We start from the raw sequence: 16,777 nt of genomic DNA, 5'->3' as shown, positions 1-16,777 counted from the left end.
ACACACGGAGTGTCTCTGCCTGGAACAGAACTGTTCTGATCATTCCAAGATTGAATGGGCTGCCCTGGGTCTCCCACTTTCCCACCTGTCTCAAGGCTGCATAAGGCTCATCTCCAGGAGGCTGTCCTACCGGAATGAGTAAGAGTCGTCAGTAATGTGAAAAGGGAAAGGCAAAATTTAAACTATGAGGTACTCTCTTCTTCTACCAGATGAATAGTACTTCCATTTCACAGAGGAAGTGAAAGCAAAGTGTGATGCAATTTACACTTTGTTGTAAATAAGTTGTAAAAATAAGTTGTAAAACAGGAGATAAGTGTTTGTGGATGCCATGTGGGTATGCACCATGCTATTTATTTATTTTTATTTTTAAAATTCTCATCCAAAGATATGTATTCTTGATTTGAGAGAGAGAAAGAGAAAAACATCGATGTGAGAGAGAAACATCGATAGGTTGCCACCTGCATGTGCCCCAACTGGGGATCAAACCCGAGACCTGGGTATGTGCCCTGACCGGGAATCGAGCCAGTGACCTTTTGGTGTACAAGATGATGCTCCAGCCAACTGAGCCACCCGGCTAGGGACATGATATTTATTTTTTTAAAATTCCAATGTGCATGTTTCCTATCTTTTAGATTTAATTATAAAAATTTAATTTGATAGAAACTTGAGTTTTATTTTTTTAAAGCCCCAGTGTGTTTTCCACAAAGTTTAATATACTAATTAAGGTTTAACATAATTTAATTGATTATAATATTTATATATATATATTTTATTAAAAATCAGCAGAAAATATCACCTATAAGAAATGCTAGAACTTGACAGTGCTCTCAATATTATCAGGGTTCCTATTTTTTCCTTTCTCATTTATGCTGGTTGTAGGCTATCCATACTAAACATATTTTTAACAGAGACAGCCCAGAGGCGCCCGACAAAGGTCCCCTTTCCGCAGCCATGGTCGGGCGCAGCTGTTGGAGTAAGCGATGGGGAATCAGAAACCAAGGAAGGTGAGCTGCGCTGCCCCTTCTCCACTCTTCCCTCTGTTAGTCTCCCCCATTCACGTCCAAAGTGACTCAGACGAGCTCACCGGAGGCCTGGGAAAATTTGGGGCTAGTTCTATACCGTCTTAAAAGCGACTCAGGCGAGTACCGTTCCTTTCCTTCCACGCGGACATTAAATTGTGGTAAACATCTGATTTGGTTTGACGGTCTCATCGTGAATGGTCTGCGCGTTTCACTGTAGAAGCAGCTCTGCTGTGCTCCAGACAATTCCAGAAGGCCGCCTGGCCTGCCCAGCCGAGGGCTCCGGGAGGCTGTGGACACCGCCCTGCAGTGTGGGAGCCGCCAGCCCAGCCTTTTGTCTGTCCCCGTCCTTGCTGCCTGGCGCAGGCTGCATCGGGATAATAAGGCTGTTCTGTCAGAAAACTGCACTAATTAGTTGCAATTTCTCAACATCTCTGGACCGATCTGAAACCTAATTACTGGGAGCCAGTGTAAGCGGAGCCGCACCCTGCGGATATGTAGTTAACACGCACACCTCACGGGCGCTGATGGGACAGGCCGCTTAATTTCCCCAAAGAGGGTGCGCTGGCTTTGCCCCTCCCCATCTTTTAAGGTTTTCTTTTTTTTTTAACAGCTTTGTTAATTTAGGTTAAGTGGTTTGGTTGCCATGGAAACCAATATTCCTCTCAGGCTGATTGTGTCAAAGGCATCATTAATCTGTTTTCTCAACTGCCTCTCCCTCATCTATCTAATTGCAGCCCCCCTTCCCCCCTTTGTGGATGACATAATTTTGGACATTTTTAGGACACCATATGTGAGATTCAGCACAATTTATTTTCTATTCAGATCCATATCACTATATTATTTGCCATATTCCCACCCCAGAGGAGGAAAATGCGCCCCCCCCCCCCATATGGGGCATAACATCTCCAAAGGTGAGGTGGGAAGTCCTTTAATTTAATACCCCTCAGGTACAATGTTGCATCCCAAATAAAGGAGGCTTTCAGGGCCTTGCCCCTCCCTCGTTCTCATCTTTGGGTTCTCCTTTTAGGACACTGCATAACTGTTTTTGATGTTGTCCTGGGCACCGTGATCTTTGGAAGGGTGATGAAGAACCTGACTGATGGGCTAGGGAGGAGGGAGGGTGGTTCAGGTAACAGTGTGGCCACCATCCTGCTGAGGGGGCCTTGCATCCGGTGAGAGGATGAGCGGCTCAGTGTGCTCTGCTCCCTTCAGAAATGCTCTCGGTGCACATTGCTGTGTCCTTTTGCCTTAGTGTCCATTTCTTTAAAAAAATATATATATATATTTTTATTGATTTCAGAGAGAGGAAGGGAGATGGAGAGAGAGAAATATCAGTGATGAGAGAGAGCCATTGATCGGCTGCCTCCTGGGGATCGAGCCCCAAACCCCGGCATGTGCCCTGACAGGGAATCAATTCGTGACCTCCTGGTTCATAGGTCGAGGCTCAACCACTGAGCCACGCCTGCCTGAACTTGAGGACAGTTCAGCACACGACCCACCCACTCTGCTTCCTGGTCTTTTCGATGGAAGATTTGCAAGAATTGTTGACCTCACCACCTTCCTCCTGGGAAAGCCAAATCTCGTCTTCTCCCTATTTTGTTAACATTTTTATGGGGTGCTGCTGAAAAGCTGGGAGATAGTGTTTATTTGCATTTTAGATGCAGTCACATCATTTACACACAAATCATGTATCGGAATGTTTTTTTCCTTCATATTTCATAACAGCAAACACAAATTATACTCCTAACACTTTTTTGAAATATCTATTTGATTCCAAAGGCTCACAGCCTCTTCTCATCTCTATTCCTTTGGCAATATTCATTGTTTCTTCCTCAATTACCTGATATTTTTCATCAAGTCATTTAATATAGCATGTATATCATTTAATTGTAATCAATTTGAAAGTATGTTTTTTCAAAACATGAGTTATTTGAATCACATTTTTTATCTTTATGCTCAACAGAGTGCCTGACATACATTATTGAGTCAAATTATTTGTTGGATAAAAAATGTTGACCTGAGACCAAAAAATTTTTGATTTATGGCCATATCAGTTTACAATAGGGGAAAAAATGCTCATTGGTCTTCATTGTCAATAACGGTGGTAGAACTGATTAAATTTAATGTGTTAACCCTCTAAGAAGCATATTTATTTTAGGCCAAAAGAATGAAGTAATCTGTAAGAAAATTACACAAAGCCAGGTGGTATTTTTCTTAGTCCTTGCGGGCTGCTGTAACACAATACCACAGACTGAGTGGATTATAAACAACAGTAATTCATTTCTCATAGTTCTGGAGGTTCGGAAGTTCAAGATCAAGGTGCTGGCAGATTCTGTGTATAGTGAGGGTCCCTTTCTTCATTCATAGTTGGAGTCCTTTTGCTGTGTCCTCACATGATAGAAGGGGTGAGAGATCTCTCTGGTTCTCTTTTGTAAGTGCACTAATCCCATTGATAAGGACTCCACCCTCATGACCTAAGCATCTTTCAAATGTCCCACCTCCAAATACTGTCACATTTGGAGTTAGGTTTCAACATATGAATTTTGGGGGGACACCAGCATTTTGTTTGCAGCAGTGGCTAAAATTTATGCTTCTGCAATTCCAAGTTAAACAGATTTAGTGACACAACATTGGATACGGGACATGAGAGACAACCTAGGACCATTCCTAAGTATTTGGCTTAGGTTCCTGGGAGGAAGTGGGCAATACAGGGGAGAGCCGGCCTTGGTAGGGTAGCAGACTTGGGTGTGGTCAGTTTGACCCTAAACAGGCACCAGTGCAGAATGAATTGGGCCTTTCTGAGGAAAAGACAAAGGGATCCCTAGGTTATATTTTCCTCAGTAGCCTGAGCCTTGAATGCAATGATATGAAAGCAAAGTGTCCATTATCTCACGGTTCCAGGCAAGGAGCCCTCTCTCTCGGGGCTGTCAAGCATTGGCGAGAAGTAAGGAAAACAGGCAACTGGGGTACTTAGGAAGTAACTCAGTATGAAAGCAATTCAGATTTGGGAGAGAGACAATATTTTAACTAAGAGAAACCAAGACTCTTTTGTGTGCCCAGGAAATCACTCAAGTAATTTCTGTGACATTTTTTGAAAATTAAAGAACAATTAGGATGACCAAAGGGTGGAAACCAAGGGCAGTCACCCCTGCCCGCTTCCATCCCATTGAGCCCCCTTTCTTTCCTTCGCGCTTCGGGGCCTCTCCTTGCACATGGAGCCCGATCTTTCCTCTCCCGCCAGCTTTGTCTGGATCTTCACCGACCCGATTCCTCAGAACCTGATCCCGGGCAGGGCCCATTTTGGCTACCCCTCTACCTCATGGAGTACTTCCACCTTCAACTCTCCAGATAAATGACATTATTTTTTTTTATTCTCCCAGTTCCAGGATTCTCAGGACAGAATGCTTATTGTCCCTCTCATTCTTAAAGTTGTGATGCAAGGGGAACGGGCAGGGTGACCTGGCTGCCACCCACTTCCTGGGTGTGTGGGTGAGGGGAACCAAAGGGCAGGCCACGGAAAACCTTACTGAAACATTACTTGGAGATGTGCTGCCCCCTTGCAATCAAAAGAACGTATTTCTCTAGCTACTTCCCCTGTAGAAAGAAGGATTTCTGTCATAATAGTTCTTTTGTCATAATTTTTAATATGGTGAGCAATTAAAGATTTGAGTGGAGGTGGTTAACTCTTAACATTTCTGGGGGCCTTTTCCAGAACTCATGTAATACCTTCAAGTTGTCAACTAAGATTTATTGCTTAACACCCAGGCCCGAGTTTCAGCCTTAAAGCAGTGCAGTAGGTCTTAGACGCCACTAGATGTCGCTATTGCAGACAGCATCCCCAATTCCCCAGCTTGCATCTGACATTGTCAGAGCAAGTATTTTAGTAACAGTTGACCGCTCCAAGAAGTCATCTAGAACTGTCCTTTCTCACACGAAGCCACAGTGAACAGGTGAGTTAGTGGTTTACCTTTAATGATCTTCAGGTAAAGATCAATGCTTATAAAAGCACCACTCTTGAACACTTTGTAAAGTATATGATTGGCTAAGCACTATGCTGTACAACTGAAACTAATAAAAATAATATTGAATGTAAACTGTAATTAAAAAAATTAAAAAAAAAAAAGAATAATGTTAGTTGTCACTATGGTATACACCTAAAACTAATATAATATTGTATGTCAATTGTAATTGAAAAATAAATTAAAATAAATAAAAGCACCTATCTTTAGGCGCCACTTAACAGGACAGTCACCAAAACAAGCTTTCCTCCAAGGTTCTTACACTCTGCACATCTATAAATCCGAGATTCTAAAACCAAACAGACATGCTTTCTGCCCACCACTCATCCTTTGTGTACTTTTGTTTTCGCCAAGATGAAATCATTTTAGTAAATGGTATATTATGCATTCAAAATAGCAGGCACCTAACAGCAGGAAGCATTAAGAATATACATCACAGTGATGGTGAATATTTGCTTTGTATTTAGATGACTTCCCTTGGCGCAGAGGCCAAGCCTAAGAGGCTGAGGGCCCAGGGAAAGGGCTGCTCTTCAGGACGCTGGTCAGCTGTTCCTGCAGGAATGTCACCACGCTGGTGGCTTGAATTGGACTCAACTCTGGGATTATTGCGTTAATGTGGAAGATAGGTGTTAACAGTTTGTATGAACCACCCATTCCTTCTCACCATGTATTCCTTCTTTTGCTGTCCTTTCATTTTTCTCTTTTCTTCCTCATTTCCTATACTCTCCCGTTTTCCCCTTGAAAACTATCCTTTCATCTTTCCCCATCATTCCCAGTGGCTCCAAAGGCATTTCTTAGTTCCATGAGTAGCAATTGGTGCTCAAGAAATTATGATTCTGCAGCCTGGTTTTTTGGCTTCTCTTTTCCTAATATTCTAGACTACAAGCAGAAGAATCCTAGTTCCTAAAAATGGATGGCCAATTAGGAAAGCGAAACCTAAAGAACACCTTTGGAGACACAGGTGGAGGGCCATGGCCGGCGGGGGCCAGTGCGTCCCAAAGTGGTTTCAGCAAAACAGCAGTACTTCCCAAGATGTATCTTGAAAAGCAGCTCCATGCACAGCGAATTTAAAAAACATCGCAGGTCGTATCCTCTTTTGGGAGGTTTGCAATGTTTATATGGCAGTAAAGATTCCAATATGTGTTCCAGCAAAGAAGCTGGTTTAACTTTTCTTAGCCTAGTATTACCCCCTCCAATTTAACGACAGAACCCATATTACGCCACAGCTGATTTTGCACAACACCTGCTAGTGACCCGTAGAATATACTTTGGGGGTTGTTCCCACTGCAGGAAAGTTTTATAAACCCACCCTTAGTGAGGACATACATGTGAATGCCTTCTCCAGAGCAGGCTCAGGCTTTGACTTTTGAATTCCGAGAGGTCATGTTTAAGTCACATAGAATGGTATGTAGGGGATATAACTTTTCTACGATATCATTTGCATTACTAAAAATAAATACAAAATTACAAAATTGCAAGACTTTCTTCTCTTTGGAGAACTTTTCACTGTTTGAAATAGTTATAGCCTTAACTCACTTAGTTTAATACTGTATTTTTGGCTCAGTTGGTTGGAGCGATGTCCCATACACCAAAAGGTTGTGGGTTCAATTCCCGGTCATGTCACATACCTAGGTTGTGGGTTTGATCGCAGGGTCGGGGTGCATATGGGAGGCAACCTATTGATGTTTTTCTTTCTCTCTCCCTCCTTCTCTCTCTAAAATCAAGAAGCATGTCTTCCAATGAGGATTTTGAAAAAAAGGAAATCTAGAGGTGACTCTTATAGTCTTATACTAAACTCTTACACTCTGTTAGTTCTGATATTTAGTGACTGAGATGTTGCTTATGATATGATTATAACCGTGCCTAGGGTAAGCCTTAAAGAAATAATAGTTGGTATTATTAGCCCCTTAGTTAAATACTTTGAGTTGAAGAGAAAAATTATAAAAAATTTAGATCCTCCAAACTTCTTTTCCTTGTCATTTAAGAAAACTAAAAGCAAACCTCAAATAGGTGGCGTTTAATCCTGTGGTTGTTTCACATGTGCAGCGCCGAGCCCCGAGCTGTGTGGGAAACACCCCTCCCCCACCTTCCTAAGCGCCCGCCTTTGGGAAGGATCGCTTCCTTTGCCAGCTGGGACTAAGTGGCGGTCTGGTCTATTGTTGGGGATGTGGAGAGTGGAGTGACCCAGGGGGACCACAGCCTTCCCTCATGCTCTCACTGTGCGCGGCCACCTCGCCAAGGTAATCAGGGCTGTTTTCTCAGGTTTCGCCTGAGTTTGACACCCACCTTATGCCATTTCCCAAGAACACTGCCATTTGCATTCCCAATGGACCTGGGGTTTCCCTCATGTGGACATATGTAAGACATCAAAAATAATTTCACCCCTTTGCCTCTCTCGTGGTGTGCCTCCACTCTCAGGTGCAGTGGCGTGTGGACCTGAGGGTCCCCAAAGGCCTCTCCAGGGGCCTGTCCCACGGCCCCCACACTGGCCCGCTCTGGTCATTAACCACAGCAGACACCGGGCAGCTCTGGCTCAGGATTCCTGTCTTTCCAGGATATTTGCCTTCCATATTAACCTTATTGGAACCAAAGGTAATTATTATTTGCTCAATACTATTAGGCCTGGAGTCAGAGAAAGCCCAATAAATGTTTATTAAATGGACCTACTCATGTTGCCCCTTGAAATATTGAGTAACTCCTTAGAAAAGGTCTCTTTTGTGAAAAGGAGTTTTTGTAGGAAGTTGGCAACTTCTTCGTAGATAGATTTGTGATTCTGAAAAGGCATATCCCCACTTGGAACAAAAGCCAACTTTCATATCCATAGAAGTTTAGCTCATGCACCAGGGCGAACAAATTCTAGAATTTGAGAACAATCCTTTTCAAAGCTTCTCCTTGATTTATGGACCTTATAAACAGGACACTGGGAAGATGGCACATAGGATTATGGGATTTATTTTGTTTGCCATGAGGATGAAATAGAGTTTTGGAATTATTGAGGCCAGATGCAAAGGGAAATTAAATAAGCTCTGTGGATGAAAAGAAATTTTTAAAAAGTGCCCTACAAGACATATCAGGTAATAAAGCACCAGGGCCATATGGATACACAGCTGTATTGTACCGAACAGTCAGTCATAAATTACTTCCAATTTTAGAAGTGGTTTATAAACATGCTTCAGAAACCAGAGAAGCTTCTCCTTGTTCCAATTTCACTGGCAAGAAAAATGAAATGTATAGGCTAGAAACTCAATTTTATTCCTTTCACTATAACCCCAAAACCATAGCTGTTAGATTTATAAAGCTAGTAAGCAGTATATTTGCCACAATCAAGTGGATTTATTGTATGGAAAATTTCTAGAAGATAAATTTACTACCCAGTTAGTATTACAAGTATAGTTCCAGATAATTGAAACATAGGTATGGATAAGGCCTTTACTTAGTGAATTGAAGAGCTGAAAAAAGCATCCACCTCAAAGAAATAGTCATAGAGGGTTTTTGTAGTAATTAGAAGACTAGCCTGATCCAGGCAGAATAAATATGACATTCTCATTTCTAGGAATATATCTTTGGAATGTCAACCAGTGGTCATTGGCACCAACTCAATGCCAACAGGACTACCCAATGTGGGGTGCGGTGAAGAAAGAAACTTTATTCAGTGTAAACAGCTCAATTGTGACACAGCACGGCTGTGAGGTAGCCCTGGGGCCCGGCCTTTCAGCTAGGCAGCTCAGTTCTGCTTCACTCTACACTGGCCTGCTTCTCTGCTCCAGCAAGATGTCTTCAGTTTATATATTTATTTAGATAATCCTCACCTGAGGATATTTTTTTCATTGATTTTCAGAGAGAGTGGAAGGGGAGAAGGGAAAGGGGTTGGCATGGATGTGAAAGAGACACACTGATTGGTTGCCCCCCACTCATGCCCTGACTGGGCTGGGGATCAAACCCGCAACCCAGGAACGGAACCCCCAACCATTCAGTGCATGGGCCGATGCTCTAACCACTGGGCACACTGGCCAGGGCAAGATGTCTTCAGTTTAAATGCAGTCTGCAGTCTTTAGTGGAAAGGGAAGACGCATTGTGTTTAAAAGGATTTTTTTGGTTAATTCTGTTTGGGTTAGAACACATTCTCCCAGATAAATAATATTAAACGTAATGGTTCAATTTCCAGCAAGATAGCTAAGAGAGAGCCCTAATAGTATTATTAGTTTTTATTTGCTTCTATGTCATAATGGATCCTACGATCTATCTGAAATCAAAGTTAATAACATAATTACAAATAAATTACAGGCAGCAATTCCAGTCTTTAAAGGCAAATCTTCTCTTTTCCTCTCCTTCCTCGCTGTCCACACCCCAGCATAAAAGCAGAGAGGATTTATAGTATCAAAAATAATATCCGCTAACATTTATTGTAGGCATATTATGTTCTAGTCATTGTGCTAAGCCCTTCCTGTGGAGTTTATCATTTAATTTTCACTATTTCCCCCATTTTATAGATGAGCAAACTGAGACTAAGAATTAAGGTGACTTGTCCAGAAAAATAGAACTGTTAAAAGGCGGAATATGGCCTGAGGCCTCCAAACCCGTGCTCCTGCTTGCTCCCTGGGGGCAGCAGTGGACACTGCTGCAGCCATAAATCAATGTGTTTGGGCCAAATCATTGTTTTCTCAGTGAGTCTCCTTAGTACCTCTCTTCATCCGCAGAGTAGCTCAGTTGTCCCTATTCAGGTTGTCACAGCCTTGAATTTGGAGTTCTTGCCATTGGATATTAGCACTGTGTACTTATTCTAGCTTCGTTAGACCATAAATACCATGGGAGAAGGACCATATCTTTCTGCCTTTGTTCCCCTAATGCTAATGCCAGGAACATAGCTGTGGCCCAGTTACTGTATTGAGAACAAATTAAAGTAGAGATGTGGGTGGATTGCTCTGATGGGGGCACAGGTGTATGTGCAGGCAGAATGGGGCTTCAGTGTTTTGGGGGGGCAGGCTGTGGCTTTGATATTGACAGAGATCGGGGGAGCCACAGGTGCTGTGGCTCTTCGTGCTGGGTGGAGGAGGGTGGCCCAGGATGGTGTTAGGATCATTATTTTACCTGTCACATTATTATGTCTATATTTAATCGGAATAGTTTCCTTTGAGGCAATTTCCAAAAAGTTAAGAGGTTTACCATCTGTGCAGTGATTTCTAATTGAACTGTTTCCATAATCCATTGGTTCTTTTTTTAAATTTATCTTTATTGTTGAGAGTATTAGAGGTGTCCCATTCCCCCCCCCAATTAGCCCCCTCCACTTGGCTCCCACCCCCTCCCCAGGTCTTCACCCCATTATTGACTGTGTCCATGGGTTATGCATATTTGCATATAACTTCTTTGGTTAATCTTTTCCCACCCTCCACCCCCCTTTGCTCTTCCCTCTGAAATGTGATTGTCTGTTACGACCATCAGTGTCTCTGGATCTATTTAGTTTGTCAGATTCTTTTGTTCATTAGCTTCTTCTTAAAGAAGACCCTTCAACTCTTCCTGTAGTGCTAGTCTGATGGTGATGAACTCCTTTAGCTTTTTCTTGTCTGTGAAGCTCTTTATCTGACCTTCAATTCTAAGTGATAGCTTTGCTGGGTAGAGCAATCTTGGTTGTAGTTCCATGTTTTTCATCACTTTGAATATTTCTTGCCACTCCCTTCTGGCCTGCAAGGTTTCTGTTGAGAAATCAGCTGACAGTCATATGGGAGCTGCCTTGTAGGTAACTAAGTGCTTTTCTCTTGCTGCTTTTAAGATTCTCTCTTTGTCTTTAACTTTGGCATTTTAATTGTGATGTGTCTTGCTGTGGGCCTCTTTGGGTTCCTCTAGTTTGGGACCCTCTGTGCTTCCCGGACTTGTAAGTCTATTTCTTTCCCCAGGTAGGGGAAGTTTTCTGTAATTATATTTTCAAATAGGTTTTCAATTTCTTGCTCTCTTTCTTCCCCTCTGGCACCCCAATAATACGAAGGTTGGGCCTCTTGAAGTTGTCCCAGAGGCTCCTTATACTATCTTCATATTTCTGGATTCTTTGTTCTTTTTGCTCTTCTGGTTGGGTGTTTTTTGTTTCCTCATGTTCCAAATTGCTGATTTGATTCTCAGCATCCTCTACTCTACTGTTGATTCCCTGTAAATTATTCTTCCTTTCAGTTTGTGTAGCCTTCATTTCAAATTGGTACTTTATTATGTTATCGATTTTCTCAGTTATTTCCCTAATGGTATGCTTAAGCATCCTTATAAACAAAACTCTGAACTCTGTATCTGTTAGCTTGTTTGGATCTGTTTCATTTAGTTCCTCTTCTAGAGATTTCTTCTGTTCTTTCCTTTGTGACATGTTTCTTTGCCTCCACATTTTGGCTGCTTCCAGGTGTTTGTTTCTATGTATTAGGTAGAGCTGCTATGTCTCCTGGGATTTGTAGAGTGGCTTTGTGTAGTAGGTGTCCTGTAGGGTCCAGTGGCTCAGCCTCCCTAGTCACCTGAGCTGGGCCTTCTAGGTGCTCCCCTGTGTGGGCTGTGTGCACTGTCCTGTTGTAGTTGAGCCTTGGTTGCTGTTGGCATCACTGGGAGGAATTAACCACCCGGCCAATCAGCTGTGAGGACCAGCCGCAGCTACAGCCAAAGAGCTGCTGTGCTGGAGACACCCCTATGGAGCAGGATTTACTTCAGTGGAGCTTTGGTGTTCACCAAGTGTGCCCCTTGAGTGTGTCACTCGTGGCTGTGGTAGGGTTGTAATCCAGCGTGGCCAAGTCTGACCACCAGGTGCACTGTCTCTGGGGCCTCCAGGGAGGTGCAAAGTCAGCCTCTGCCAGTGCCTTGCCCAGGGCCACCTAGTGTGAGCTACACAGCAAACCGTAGTTGGCTGCTACTTGTGCTGGGCTTGGAGGTGTCCAGGAGAGGCCAAGCTATGAGCCAGTGCAGGCTGCCGCTAGTGCCAGGCCTGGGACAACTTATCAAGCCATATGGGGCATGATGCTGCTTGTTTGAGAGATTTTACGAAAGTCCTAAGCATGAGGCTCGAGAGGCCACTTGCACAGAAAAGCCCCTGGAAATGGCCTGGATGAGCTGCAGGTGGGGAGGGGCGGGGCCTCCGGGCATCACGGGGCGGGGCCAAAGGTGTGAGTCTGGTGCTGGCGATTCAAACATGGCGCCTGCCTGCTGGCTGTGTTGAGGGAGGACTCGCCACAGGAGCCATGGCCTCCGCCAGCCCTTCTGCCTGGGAGGAAGCCGCCCTCCACCTCTCGCCCCGACTTCAGGCAGGTTAGTTCCTCCCCGAGTGTCCCGGGTCCTTTCAGGCTGCTGCCCGGCGCTGGGCTCAGAGGGAGCGTCCGAGTGAGTCCGTGCCGGGCCCTTTAGAGGAGCTGCTGGGGCTCCCGCAGCCTCCGCGACCCTCAGCCACAGTCCCCGCTGGTTTCACAGCCCGGAGGTGTGGGGACGTCTCTTCCTGTCCCTGGAGCCCTGGGCGGGGGGCCTGCTGTGGGCTGGGACCCCTCGCTCCCTCCTCCAGGAAAACTCCACCCCGAGATTCCCTCCCGGGTTTAAACCGGGGCACGGGGGTGGGCCCGCGGCCGTGTCTCCACGATTCAGTCTCCATCCGCCCGCGTCTCCGCCCCTCCTCCCGGTCTCGTGCTTCCTCAGCTCCCTGGCTGTGGGGCTTCTGTTCAGCCAGATCTCAGGAGGCCCTGAGTGACGGTGGTTCTGTGTTTTAGTTGTGATTTTGATGTGGCTGCGGGAGGCGGCGGGTGCAGCTGTGACCTACGCGCCATCTTGTTTCTCTCCCATTGGTTCTTTTAAAAAATGTATTTATATATATGTTTTCCAGCTTTACTGAGGCGTAATTGACAAATAGCATCTTGTAAGTTTAAGTTGCGCAACACGATGATTCTATCTCCTGTACGTACACATTATGAAGTGATTACCACAGTGTTCTTCACTGAGGGCCATTTGCTGAGGTCTTGATTAATCTTCAGGGGTTTCTTTTTGCTTTGGGGACAAATCCTACCCCACCAACCCAAGGCCCTCAGTATCTAATCTCATTTCCTACAAGTTCCCAGGGCAAATACTCTCCTACAGCCAGTCTCATCTCCTCTCGGGGCCCTGTTCTGATTTACGGTTTTTCTCACCTCTGTGTCTGTCTCCAGACCACTTCACTTCACATGTTCCCCTCACTCCTTTGCTAAACCCGAGTGAGCCCAGTAATACCCGCTGCACAGAGCCTTCCAGCCTGACCCCTTCTGTACCCGCAGCAGTATCCTGCCCAGGCAGTGCCTGGCCCTCCTGCCCTCCCTCCTGGCGCAGAAGTCTCACCCCGTCACAGGATTGTCAACTGCTTTCCCCCCACTCCCGCATCATTTTCCCCCTTGAAGCTGGCTACAGTACTGCATGCTCTTCAGTAGGTGGCGACCGTCACAAACAGAATTCAGGCAGTTTCCTCGCTTTGCTCAACAGGACAGTATCCCTAACGAGAGGCACAGATGCCCCGAGCAGCTACCTCAGCTGATCTTGTCACTAATTAGAAACATTTGCTTCCTTGGAGTCAAAAAATGTTCCCACTATTATTCTGTTTTGTGAGGGGAAACCATCTGAGTTGTTATTTAAGTGATTCCATTTTGTAGCCCTCACATGCTTAGGGGATCAGAAGATATCAAAACAAAGCTCTTCTTTTTTTCAAAGAATGAGGGAGAAATCACGGTTCTGCTTTCAGCGCTGGTACAGAATTTCTCTCTTTGCACGATGATGATAATGTTAAAATTTTGAATAGTGATTTTATCATTACAAACATTGAGAAGGAGAATGTTTTTAAAAACAAAGGGTAGACGGCTAATTGAAAACAAAGCTGAGCATATTGTTCAGAATTCAATCTCTTTGATAAGAATGTGAGAGAGCTGGTTGCTTTACGAAGCGGAGAAGTTGGTTCATAACACGGGTGCATTTGGTACCTGGACTTTTCTGGAATAATGACACAGGCATTGCATTTACTTAAGACCACTCTTTCTCTGAGTTTATACCTTGACTAACTGCTGCCACTTACTAAGGCATCTATCTTAGAAAATAAATGCACTCCCTTTTTAAAAAAATTTTAAAATATATCTTTATTGATTTCAGAGAGAGGAAAGAGATGGAAACATCAATGATGAGTCATTGATCGGCTGCCTCCTGCACACCCTCTGCTGGGGATGGAGCCAGCAACCTGGGCATGTGACCTGACCAGGAATCAAACCCTGATCTCCTGGATCCTAGGTCAGTGCTCATCCGCTGAGCCACATCGGCCAGGCACACTCCCTTTTCTTCTTGTGTCCTTCTAGAACTTTGGTCCACCAGTGTAAATTTTACTTCCTGTGGGAAGTTTTCTTTGGGTCATCCAACTCCGAATGTCACTTTTCCCTTAAACTATCTTTGCTTATGTATATAAAACATGTATAAGGAAATGAGATTGAATTTCAGCAAGCAAATCGAAATGCATACTTCTAAACATCACTGTGCTCTTCAAAGAAACCACTGTGGAAAAGCATGTATTTAATGATGATTTGGTGACTTAAAACATTTAAAAACTCTTTTGGTCTTATTTCAGAGCCTGTTGTAATGGGGTAGGACTGCTCTGAGGTCATCCCATGGACCCTCAGTGTTCAGTCCTTAGTTCTGCACATGCCTTTTGCGTTCTTATGCTGTTCAGATGGCATTTGTCTCGTGAGCTCTGTATCACCCCAGGAGTAACAAATTCACTAATAGCCCCTTCTCTGATGGCTCAGGACCAGGGCGGGTCTCTAGTATTCTCTCATTTGCATCTTCCATACAGAAGACTTTACTCCTTAGAGTGTTGGTGCCTGACCTGAAAAATGAGTGATTCTTATAGTCTCTACCCCACTAGTGTGTGGAGTGGGTGGTTCTTCAGTTTCTGTTGGACTCATTCATCTCTGAGGTTAGACATCCTTGGGACTGGAAACCCATTTTCTAATTTACATAGAATATATCTTGTCTCTGTAATCTTTCTTCATCCTTAATTTTATCATTTATGATGGCCTCTCACATTTTATTAGAGAGTATTTTGACTGTAATATAATTTATCATATACTTTTTAAGTTAACCCCAGTCTTTTCATAAGTTGTCCTATCCTGAAACTATTGTAGTTATTTTAGTCACTCTTAACACCTCTTATGTTAACTTCATCTATACCTATTGCTTAAGGCGGGTCAATTCAATCCACTGTTTGAATATCAGTTTGTAAGAAGTGGTGTAACCTCTCAGAAATATATTGTTTGCAAATATATTCACTCTTATTAATTAATACTTGGTTAGTAGATTCATTTATTCATTCACTCACTCATTCAACCACCATCGATGGGGCGCATACTCAGTCCATCTATTTATTTACTGCACTGGTGAAAACGACCGGAAGCAAGACACAATCTGATTTAGTCCCAGCAGAGCTGATGGTCTAGTAGGTTTCCACTTTGTAAGGGAATCAAAAGTAAAATACTGTCCAGGAAACACCTGCTATGTGCCAGCTACTTTCACCAATGGAAGTTTATTTAATCTTCCCAATAACTTTTCAGGTTGGCATAGCTAAAGTAATTTCTATTCTATTCCTATCACAAAGATGAGGAAGTTGGGACTTAAATCCAGGGGTGCAGCCTACCTGGCCACCCCAATGTTCACTGACTGTCTTGGCCTCAAAGTTTGGTTGGCTCCACCAGATTCAGTTCTCTTTCACTAACAATCCTGCCATTCTTCACGATAACAAGAATGAAAACTGAGGATAGTAGCAATAACCATTCCTTACGTAGCACTTATTCTGTGCCAGGCATGGTTCTAAGTGCTATGTATTTATTTATTCATTTGATCTTCACAAAATCCCACAGAGGAAATATCATTCTCATTCTCATTTTATGGGCAAAGAAGCAGAAGCACAGAGTGGTCACGTAGGTGGCTGAACTGGGATATACACCCAGGTAGACTGAGCCAGGGCATGAATCACAGTGCCATGCTGACACTAAAAAATGAACTCACACCATGTAACTGACCACATAATAGCGACCTCACTCCACATACTTACCCAGACACAGGCTAAGCACTTCACGTTCATATGTTCATATACATGTGTGTGCCCATGAAGCAACTGCACATGAGCCACAGACTTCCTTAGGGTTGCTCTGGAGTTACTCACCAATACCTCTGCGAAGGCCAATGGCCAGAAGTGGCCAGAAGTGGCTTCTCAGGGCCACAGCAATATCGAAGTCTTGGACTCCTCTTCATGGTGCCTTGATAAAGCATATTGCCAAATGCTCTTTTTTTTTGGTAACTATGGAATGAAGGTCTTTAGAAGCCTCCTTGGTTTTAGGTTAAAAAATGTTTAGAAGTCCCTGATTTTACTTAGAAATACCTCTATAAGCTTACTGCCTATTTTCTTTATTGCTAGGGTTTGCTGGAGACAGTGTGAGCTCACAGGCTGGGTTTGCCACTTAATTCTTTAATCCCTACAGCCTCTGGGTTACACAAGCAACATCTTTGAATATAATTTGATTTTTAAAAAAGTACCTGTGCGTTGTTTTGAAACAGAGTGTTATTTTTAAAGTCAAAGTTTATTTTATGGACTGATTGGATGGCAGACCCTTAAGCCTTGTGGGACTGTTTCAACAATGAATATATGTTTATGAAGAGGTAGCTTTATAGCAATAACATATGCAGCCTCAGCATTAAGAAGTCTCTCCAATGCAGCAAGATCCTGTTAAA

This window comes from Miniopterus schreibersii, assembly GCF_964146895.1.
Source record: "Miniopterus schreibersii genome assembly, chromosome: 11".
In the NCBI taxonomy this organism is placed as follows: domain Eukaryota; kingdom Metazoa; phylum Chordata; class Mammalia; order Chiroptera; family Miniopteridae; genus Miniopterus; species Miniopterus schreibersii.
This window is presented reverse-complemented; position numbering follows the sequence as displayed.